Consider the following 10599-nt stretch of genomic DNA (forward strand, 5'->3'; position numbering starts at 1 on the left):
TCTCACAATCCTGAGATCATGACCTGGGCCAAAATGAAGAGTTGGACACTTAACCATTTGAGCCACCCAGGTGCCCCATCCACATTCTTACTCAAATTGAAATGTTATTATATTTTTCACACTCCCTATTTATTTGCATATGTCCATACCTGTGCTTTTTGTCACTGTATTTATAAATACTCTTGAATACGTGCCATAGACTAGGGTCCCCATGTCTCTGAAGGACAGCGTCTCCATCATATCTCACTACCTCCTTGGATTTGTTACCATCTGCTTATTCCAGTCACTCTCCTATAGCTTTGGAGACTTTGATCCTGTTATGCCTCAAACACTTGTCAAAATTAACATATTTATTATATTGGGTATTTTGGTAAAATAAAACTGTTTCTTGAATTTAAGAGGTTTACTCAAATCCAAGGACAGTTTCTTAAGCCTGAATCCCCTGATCTCTCTATATTATTTAACACCTTTGGTCACTCATCTCTCCCTAATCTTTCTCTTGTCTTGCCTATAGTTACATCCAGGTCTAAACCCAACCTCCCTGACCCCCAGCACAGATCTCCTTCTCCCAAGCACTTAGTCTAAGGCATGTGAAAGCTTCTGGAGTGGATGCGGTCATCCCAGAGAAGTAACTAAGAAGACAATCACGTGTCTGATGCTGCCTGCCACACCTGAACCAGCTCTATCTCTGTCCTGGATTAAGATAATCACCCCCGGATGTTTCCCTGAGGCCCCACAGGGTCTTCAGGATTGACATGGCACAACCTGGAAGCCAACCTCCTCTGACATCAGCTCCGATGAATAAAGACCTTGGAAATCATCATTCCTGTCCTTGCAAGAAAACACACTGAACATCTTAGATCCACCAAAGAATGGAGGTCGCAGAGTAAATTGCCAGCTGGAAATCTGAAGAGACAGATGAATCGAGAACGACAGCCAAGGTCAGCTCACCTGGGGGAAAAAATAAAGAATTTCAAGATGGTGAAAGCAGGGCATTGAGCCAAGAGCAGGAGCCCTCTGAGTGCAGGGCACAGAGAGGAAGGCAGCTTGCCTGACGCTCAGCAAGCACCTCAGTGCTACTTGTGTTACTGGAACTAGTAACAATGGCAGTAGCAGCAATAATAATACTCTCACTGCTAGTCGTAATATTAGTACTACGAGGGGTACCACTACCAATAGTGTTAGATTCAGTGTTAGATTTCACTACCACTACCAGTCAAATCTAACCACACCTTAAAGAGAAATCTGAAAATATGCCTACAATCTTATTTCTCCCTTTGCCCATGCAAACATTTGGTAGGTAATTGATTTTTTAAAAAATATGGAATGCTTCACGAATTTGCATGTCACCCTCTCAAGGGGCCATGCTAATCTTCTCTGTATCATTCCAATTGTAGTGCATATGCTGCTGAAGGAGCATGATTGTTGAAGGGATTGGCTAAATACCTCTGAAAGTGTTGTTCTCTTCGGGCCCAGTGCTCTCCCAGTATCTAATCCAGACACTTGCAAATCAACTTATCATCTGCTCTTTTTTCTCCAGGCCAACCTGGTGCCTTCATCCTCCATGCTGTCTTCCCAGATGGATCATTACAAAGTGCAGCCTCATGGTCTCACCCTAGATTAGAGCTGTCTGAGGCTTAAAGCAGAGTCTCTGCCTCCAAATCTGGTAAACATTTTCGGGACCTCGGTCCTCTCTCAGGCTGCCTTTAGACCCACCCCATATGCTCTCCCTAGATCTCCTCTCAAAATCTGTTTCCAAATAATACCAAATTATTTGCAGTTCTTGATAATTATCTTGCAAATATCTATATGTACACAAATCTACCTCCCCACTGAGTCATTCCGTGCATTGCCCCATGTCTTGCATGACCTCATTTTTGTGTCTCTTCATGAAAACTAGAACTCCATTTTCTCTGGGCAGGCACAGTGAGGCATTTTCTTGTTTTTTTTGCTGGACATCTCACGTTCTTATCTCCTTGGATCTGAAGCTGCATTGTAGTCATGATGTGCTTTCAGATTGTCTCCCTTACCCACTCATGTGCATTCCAGATGGTGCACCCACTCCATGTGTACCTCAATGACCAGAACACATTCTAATCATGTCCTGTGCAAAATGCATAGTGGGTGTTTCGTGACCGCTTGATGGCAGTAGGGTGAATGCCTGAAGGAACCAGGGACCAGGAGAATTAATAGGATATGCAACTCACTTTCAAAATGAGAAAGCAAAAAGTAGGAAGACTCCAAAGTCATTAGAGAAGAAAACCATTCTTACACAGAGAGGATTTATTTATTTATTTATTTATTTATTTATTATTTATTTCATGAGAGACACAGAGAAAGAGAGAGAGAGACAGAGGGAGAAGCAGGCTCCATGCAGGGAACCTTACATGGGACTCGATCCTGGGCTCCAGGATCACGCCCTGGGCTGAAGGCGGCGCTAAACCACTGAGCTACCCGGACTACCCACAGAGAGGCTTTAAAAGGAAAATCCATGACAGGAATTTCTTTTCTCCTGGGTAATTCTTTTTCTCAAGTAAAGTTAGGTAATTTTGAAGATTGAAGTAACTTCTATTTTTTAGCTTTTTGTGGAAATAATTCTAGATTTTCAAAAAAAAGTTACAAAGATGGTACAGATAGCTCCTTGTGCCTTTCAGTCTACTTCCCCCAGTGTTATTGTCTTATATGATAAAATATTAATTAATTAAAATCTATTTTGTACTATTAGCTGAACTGTTGAGTTTATATGGATTCCCTTGGTTTTCCACCAATACTGATCTTGTTTCCAGCATTTGACCTGAGAGTCCACATTGCATTTGCTCTTCATATCTCTTCAGACCCTTCCTATCTGTGAAAAAGTTCCTTAGTCCTTCCTATTATTTCATGGCATTAAATTTTGAAGAGTGTCAGGTGGTTATTTCATAGAATGTTTCTCTATTTGGGTTTATCTGAGTTCCTCCTCCCCAGATTTGGATGTCGAAGACCTAGCTTTTACAACTTAGGGTATAACTGTATTTTTTTTTAAGATTTTATTTATTTCTTCACAGAGATGTAAAGAGAGAGAGAGAGAGAGAGTAGCAGAGACACAGGCAGAGGGAGAAGCAGGCTCCATGCAGAGAGCCTGATGTGGGACTCAATCCAGGGTCTCCAGGATCACACCCCGGGCTGCAGGCAGCGCTAAATTGCTGCGCCACCGGGGCTGCCCCATATAACTGTATTTGAAGACAGAGCATATGAAGAGGTAATTAGGTGAAATGTGGTCTTTACAGAGGGCCCTAATCCAATAGAACTGGTGTTTTTAAAAGAAGAGCAGTTCAGGACATAGACACACAGAGAGGGACACCCACGTGAGGACACAGAGAGAAGATGGCCATCGACAGCCAAGGAGAGGGGTCTCAGAAGAGACTAGCCCTGCTCACACCTGCATCTCACACTACTGGCTTCCAGAATGTGAGAACATAAATGCCTGTTGTATACGTGGTTCAGTCTATGGTATTAGTTCCAGCAGTCCTAGTAAATTAATACACTAAAGTTTTCTCTCAATTAGCTTAATTATGTGTATTTGGGGGAAGAATATCACAGAGGTGATGTGTCCTTCTCCTTCCAAAGTATTAACTCTCACCACTTGTTTAGGGGGAAGACTTCCAGATTTGTCCACTAAAAAGTTACTATTTTTCCCCTTTCCATTCACTTAAAGTCAAAAGCAAATTATTAAATTCAGCCCACACTTAGAAGAAGTAAGTTCTGCTCCCAGAGGAAGAAGTATCAAAAGGAGACATAGGTATTTTGAGAGCATGTGCTAAAACCACAGCGACTAATAAATATATCTGTGGAGATATCCTAAGAAGATACAAATATCCTTTCCTGTTTAAATTCCTTCCACTAATTTTTGCATTCATCAGGGCGTCTTGTCTGCCATAATTATTACTGTGATGTCCCAATGGTGAGTTTTTATTTCCTTCATTTCTTCAATATTTATGAATTGGGATTTCTCTTTGAGGACTCTTTCTCTCTTCTCCCCTGTTTATTATTTCAATCACTTAGTATACCAGAATGGATTTTGGGGTATTAATACTATTCTTGGGGTTAGAAATAGTTGCTTATTTTGTCCATTGGGAAAACTTAGGTTAGCTCTTGAGCCTTTCAGATACTTTCCCCTCAAAATTGAGCTCTAGGCTCAATTTCTATTTATTTTTGACTCAGCCCTAGAATCAGCTATTTTTTTTCAAGGTATCTTGATTCTTTTTCATCAGAGAATGGTATTTAGAAAACAAGATCTGAGTGTAAAGTATGCTTGTTGCTACTGGGATGTCAGTGATTCCACGCTTTCTCAATGAACATACGAAACAGACATGGACATACACACAAGTGTGCACACACATATGTATTATTATTAATAATACATTAATATTACATGCCATTATCTCTGCATCTCTCCATCTGTATGCCTATAAATATAAACCTAAACATGAGTTCACACTGAGGTCTCCAAGTACAAGCCACTGTGTAGATGTAACTTTTCCAATTGGAACAGTTCAGTTTGGCTGTAATAGTTTCTCTTTGAAATAAGACACACACACACACACACACACAGACACACCCCTAGCCTGTGAGTATAGAACAAGCAAATTAAGTAATATTTCCATTTATCCAAGAGTGTGCTGGAACACCAGCCAATGCACTTTGGATGCTATGTGCATCAAGTGTAGATGAAGTCACACTTCTTGGATTCCTCAAAGAACTTGCTCAATGCTCTTTCGTTGGTGGAGATATCACCACCCTAGTAGCACCTACAGTAACCCATTTGCCTTTGATATTGTTCCTTACTTATTCTGAGGGTTCTGCTTTTTTGTCTTTCCTTCCTGACCCTGTGTTTAGTAAATGCTACAAGCACATACAAATATATGCAAATAAATCTTATTTGAAGAGAAATTAGTAGTATGGGTCTCTGGTGTCTGACTGTTTACAGAATCCACTAATAGGTTTTGAAAGTTTTATGTTCCACTGTCCATGGAAATTGTGTGCATGACTTACTTTGTATATAGTTATTCTGAGAAGAAAGCACATTTTTCTGTTTCATGCTGGTGGGCAGAGAGAAAGAGCAGAGGCAAGAGCAGAAGAGATGGAGATCTGTACATTTTTGGGGGGCCTGGAAGTCTGGAGTCACAGGGCTGTTTAACAAGATGTGTGTGGGACCTAGAGCTGGCGTATGTAGATTTAATCTTCCATGTTGACTCTTTGTGTGCTGAAAGGTAAGCCATCACCCCTCTCAGGGCCTCTTCTTGCTCACCTCTGAAAGGAAGGATTGGCCACACAGGACCCTCAGACACTGGGGTCTCTACAGTCCCAGGATTCAGTGGACTCAGAAGATGGAGCAGGGTCTTGCCCATGCCAGGCTCCTTGCTTAGCTTATTCTGCTTCTCATTCTGCTTTGCTCACACCAGGACGATTTGGCTTCTCGGTTCTGTCATTACAAACACAGTGCAGATGATGGATTTTGCTTGTTCTCCTCCTGTGTTGGAAAAAGAGATCCATGCGATGAGATCGTCCCTCGGTTTCCTGATTGTGGCTTATTTTGTGTACTTTAAACATTGTCAGAAACCACTTATGGGCCTTTCACTCCAAACGCCTCCTCTGTGGGAGTAAATATTTGTCAAATGCCACCTTTCCCTACTTTTGCCTCCCAGGAACAGGAGCGCTATCAGTTTGCTGCTCCTCTGCGTGCGCGTCACTCTTGTCCAATTGCTCTGTAACATCTGACATTTCTCTCCCTCCCTCTCTGTCTGCTGTTCTTTTATAAAGGATTGAGTTGTGTTTTATCCTCTATCTAATCCTTTCAAAATACTGTGTACCTTTCTAAATGATGGCAACCCCCTGACAAGGCAAGGGAGATGAGAAAGCTGGGAACCACATCAGAAGGGCCTGCTAAATCTGTTGTGACAACAGGGAAGGATGCTAGGACTTGCTTCATTTCGGTCTGAAAGCACCTTTGTTATGTTTCTGAGGAGAGGAACAGAGGGTGGAGGCCTGGCGGTGTTTTGTGGCCCTCTGCCTGTCAATCTCATCGGCACTGAAGGAAAAATAAAAGATGAAGGAAAAGTGGGAGCGCAGTCTAAATGGAAAGACACACATAAAGGAAGCATGTGCATGTCTGCGAGTACCACCACCGCTCTCTGCCAGAGGCTGAGACGATTCCAGCCAGAAAGATGACCAGGCTGTGCCTGCAGGGACGACGCGAGCTCACCAGAATCGGGGTCCCAGCTTCATCTTGGCTGGGGTGCTCTTCCACCACTGAATGTACTTTAAAGAAAAGGTAGATTCAGGGATATTTTTTTCCCTTGCCTGCTTGGTAAGGTGCTCATTTGCATCAGGTTGTCAAGAGTTATGACACTTAATGTTATTAATGTCACTTCCATTATTCCACTGAATCTCAGCTGCCTTCACCTACAAAATGTAAATGTTTCTGACTACATGACCATAACTAGAGACCCCAAGGAACGGGAAAAAAGAAACACAGGTCTCCGTACTGTGGGTAGGCCAACTTGCTGGCTCCCATGTCATTCACTGCCATGGATTTGGAAATATATTCACTCAGTGTCAGAAGTATGACACACGCATTCATGTGTGTACATGAACACATGCACACGCAGGAGCACACACACACACACAGAGTTGTTTTTGTTTTGGAAATCCAGTGCAACTCAACCAACATTCAGAGCCAACTCTTTTAGAAGCAATTGTGTAAGAACTGTAAAAAGGCAGAATGCACTTTGATTAATAAATAGCTAGGCCAAAGAGGATCGGGCACTTGAAGACAAGTAGGGCCGATCTTGGAGGCAGCAGGACCTGTAATTTCTAGAGGTTCATGCAGTGAGAATCATTGAATTATTAAATACTAAAGAGACATTTATGTGATCTGTTGAATGAAATGTATTGATGTGGAATAATTTGGTAATGCAATCAAACCTTTTAAAAAAGATGGTTTATTTTAATTGGGGAAATACAAGTGATAACCTTCATATTTGAATGATCTGAATTTTCAGACAAGCTCCAACATAAGATTTGGGTAATACTGAATCTTTGAAAGTTGTACTTATTTATTTATTTTAAAGATTTTGTTTATTTATTCATGAGAGACACAGAGAGAGAGAGACAAAGACATAGTCAGAGGGAGAAGCAGACTCCCCACAGGGATTCCAGAACCCCGGGATCATGTCCTGAGCCGAAGGAAGACATTCAACCGCTGAGCCACCCAGGTGCCCCTTAAAGTTGTATTTAATTAGATATATAAAAAATTGGACCTAAATTCAATTATGAACTAATAATAGTTTTTACATGTCAGTTTTCTTTTTATTATGAAAAAGTTTACAAGAAAAAGTAGAAGACTAATACAATAATCACCTGGATCCAACAATGAATATTTTGCCACATTTTAAAAAAAAGTACTCTTTTATTTTTCTATCTCTGTCTCTGTTGATTTATATCTTTATTTTGGTAGGTAAATATGTAGATTGATAGCTAATGTTTTGCTAAACCACATAATACCAATGTCCATAACCAAAATACAACTATCATAGCAGTTAAAGTCAACAACGATTTCCTAAAATCCAGTCAATCCTGGATAGCGGGAACATCTTATCTAAGTTTTTCAAGATGTTTTAGAACTGTTCGTATCAGACTCAGGTTCCACGTCTGTGCATTGATTACTTGGGTGTGCCACCTTTGTCTTTTCATGACTCAGAAGAGCCTGTTCCTCCCCAAAACCTTTAATTTTTTTTTCTCATGACACTGACTTTTTGAAGAGAATAAATCAGTGATATTTTCATGTCCCACATTCTAGATTTGTCTGTTTGTTTTCTCATGGGATCATTTCACTTGTTTCTCTAGCTGTTACATTCTCTCTAAACTGAAGGTTAGGTCTGCAATGCTGGCCGTTATTTTTAGCAGGAACTCCTTATGTGTCACGTTAGGTGCTTGACATTTCAGCACATCAGGAAGTGCCTCATGTCAGGTTGCAGTATTATTAGTGATGCTAAATTTAATCACTTGGTTAAGGTGGTGACAACCACTCATCTGAGGTCTTTAGCATCCACTGATGATACTTGCCTGAGTCAACAATTTTACCAGGGGAGGGGCTGCAAAATGATTTTTAGTGATGTTATCGCTTTGAAGCATATTAAATGATATTTTGTAAAAAGCAGCTTCACTTCATCAAGTAAGGTTATCTACATTTCCACCTAACATTTTTGAGGAAGGAATTAACCCCTCCATTTCATTTTTATTCTTCAGAATGTTTAGTTGATATACTAGTTCAATGGAGGATAATGAGATTTTTTTTCCATTTTTACCTGTTTTGAGAGATTGGGTATTTGTAATTTTTCAACATTGTATGCTCAATTACAGTTATCGCTTTTTGTGACACCTAAAGTTTCCCAATATTTCTACTGTGAGACACTTCATCAAGCTTTTGTGTCCTTTTGACATGGTCCCATTAGGCTTCGGATGCTGGGAACTTACTCTGCTGCACATTTGAAATTAGCTCTTGTTAAGGAGGACCAGCTCTCATTAGTGGTAAATGGTATTTACAGTCAGCTTCTGGGCACTGGACATGCATATTGCTAAGGGGACCAGTACCTCCAGGAGGCTTCAGCAGAAAGGGCTTGGTAAAATAGACATTTTTAAAAATGAAATCATGAAATTGTATTTAAAAAAAAATAAAGAGAATATTGCTCTTAGCTTTCTTGATTTTCCATTTGTATCTGTTTTTCTTACATTTGAAAGCCTAGGTTCAGAACCGCACTAACATGTTTACTTATTTTTATCTTTTACATGCTGCAGAAAATAGTGTCAAAACTATGACATCTTTATGTGCCTAGTACTACTGAATGAAGTTTAGGATTTATCTGCAGTCTCTTTGTTCCTGAAAGCATATTCCACTGAAGATGTACAATCAGAAATAACTTGAATTATTTCTTAAGTCTATGGTTAAGTTACCAATGTATTATATAATTAGCTTCATTTATTTTTGTTAAATTTAAAGATTAAAGTTTCTCCTCTTATTTAACCTGATCTGCTAATATTCAAAACATTGACATGAACCAATTCTCGCTATTTACCTCACACTAGAATTATTTCTACTTGTTTTAGGTTTGGCTTTCCACCATTTCTCTCAGCAAAAATAAGCAGATGTGTTCAGTATTTTTTAATCTCCTTCCCTTTTTTTATAAAAAGTAGCAATATAAATGACATTCTGCAATTTGATTTTATTTTACTCTGTGTCCCTCAGCACAGGTCCCCTTCTCATTTGTATTTGTACCAGCACATGTGCCATTAGGTGGATGCATCTTCTTCCCTTGACAGGTGGTTCCCTATTTATGATTCCTTCCCTTCATGTTGCCATACTTGTAGTCAAGAAGTTGGGAGCAGCTTGTAAGTGATGTGGTCTTTATATTTGAAGGTTCACATATTTTTCTGCATAGCTTTTAAAGTTTAACAATTGTATTAAAGGTTGTTTTAGAATTGATATTTCTGGTTCAAACTTTCCAAGTCTATGATAGGCAACTTAATATGTAGATTCAAGTTTTCTTTGATGCCAGGAAGTGGTGTGTGCATGTGTGTGTGTGTGTGTGTGTGTGTGTGCATGTACTCATGATAGTTTTAAATTTAATTCAGTCCCATTTTGGGTTTTTTGTTTGTTTGTTTTTGTTTGGGTCTTCAGGAGGGGGGATAGTTTAATTAATTATACATCTATTGGATCCTCTTTGCATGTCTTCAACAGGTGTTTCTGTTTCATTTGATAACATTCCTGATTCTGTTTGATTTTCTTAGCATTTTAATTTATATTCTCTATTTTTAATACTGTAGTTCCAGTTTTACATGCCCTACCCTTGCCACATTGTAATTCAATCTTAATTTCTGACACACATTTCTCTTTTCCTCCAACAGCTTTCCTAGGGAAATAAGCTACCACTTTACATTTTCCCTAACTTTTGTCCAGTACCATAATAAGATTTAAAATTTTTGCTTTAAGATGATTTCTGCCTTTGTATAAATAATGACTATATTTTAATTTTTACATGATCTATTGTTAAGTCTTCCTCTGCTCCATGGCATGCAGTGTGTGTGTGTGTGTGTGTGTGTGTGTGTGTGTGTGAGAAATCTCACATTCTAAAAAGTACTAGGTTTCACTACCTTTTTCTTTTTTTTTTTTTAAGTTCTAGTTTCCTCTTCTCTTGCTGTGACTTAGGGCCATTTTAAGATGGATGGGCACAGTAATGTGTGTATTTTCTAATTCTTTGTTATTATAATTTCTTCAGGTGCTCTATTATTTCTCTTCATTGCCAAGCTTAAAGCAAAGTATCACTGGGGACCAGAACTTACTTTATATATTGGTAAAGAACAATTGATTTGAATATAGAAAAATTTTCAACACTGATATAATTACAAGTATAACTTTCAAATTTTGAATTGAACAGAGATTAATGAAAAAATAAATCTTAATACTTTAAAAATAGAAGTTGAAAGGAAATATAAGAAACATATAAAAGATGTAAATAACAGTGTCAATAAGCTGTATCTAAAAAGATACAGAAAATTATATTC

The 10599-nt window shown here is 39.1% G+C and overlaps 1 non-coding gene across 1 annotated transcript; it reads right to left on the bottom strand.

Annotated features, from left to right (window-relative positions):
* Positions 1 to 1315: 1315 nt before the first annotated feature.
* On the bottom strand, positions 1316 to 1420 carry LOC112662915 (U6 spliceosomal RNA). The gene has a single exon (XR_003138946.1). It is a non-coding gene; the product is annotated as a U6 spliceosomal RNA (small nuclear RNA).
* Positions 1421 to 10599: the final 9179 nt, after the last annotated feature.

The sequence above is a fragment of the Canis lupus genome, chromosome 34 (genome assembly GCF_003254725.2).
Source record: "Canis lupus dingo isolate Sandy chromosome 34, ASM325472v2, whole genome shotgun sequence".
In the NCBI taxonomy this organism is placed as follows: domain Eukaryota; kingdom Metazoa; phylum Chordata; class Mammalia; order Carnivora; family Canidae; genus Canis; species Canis lupus.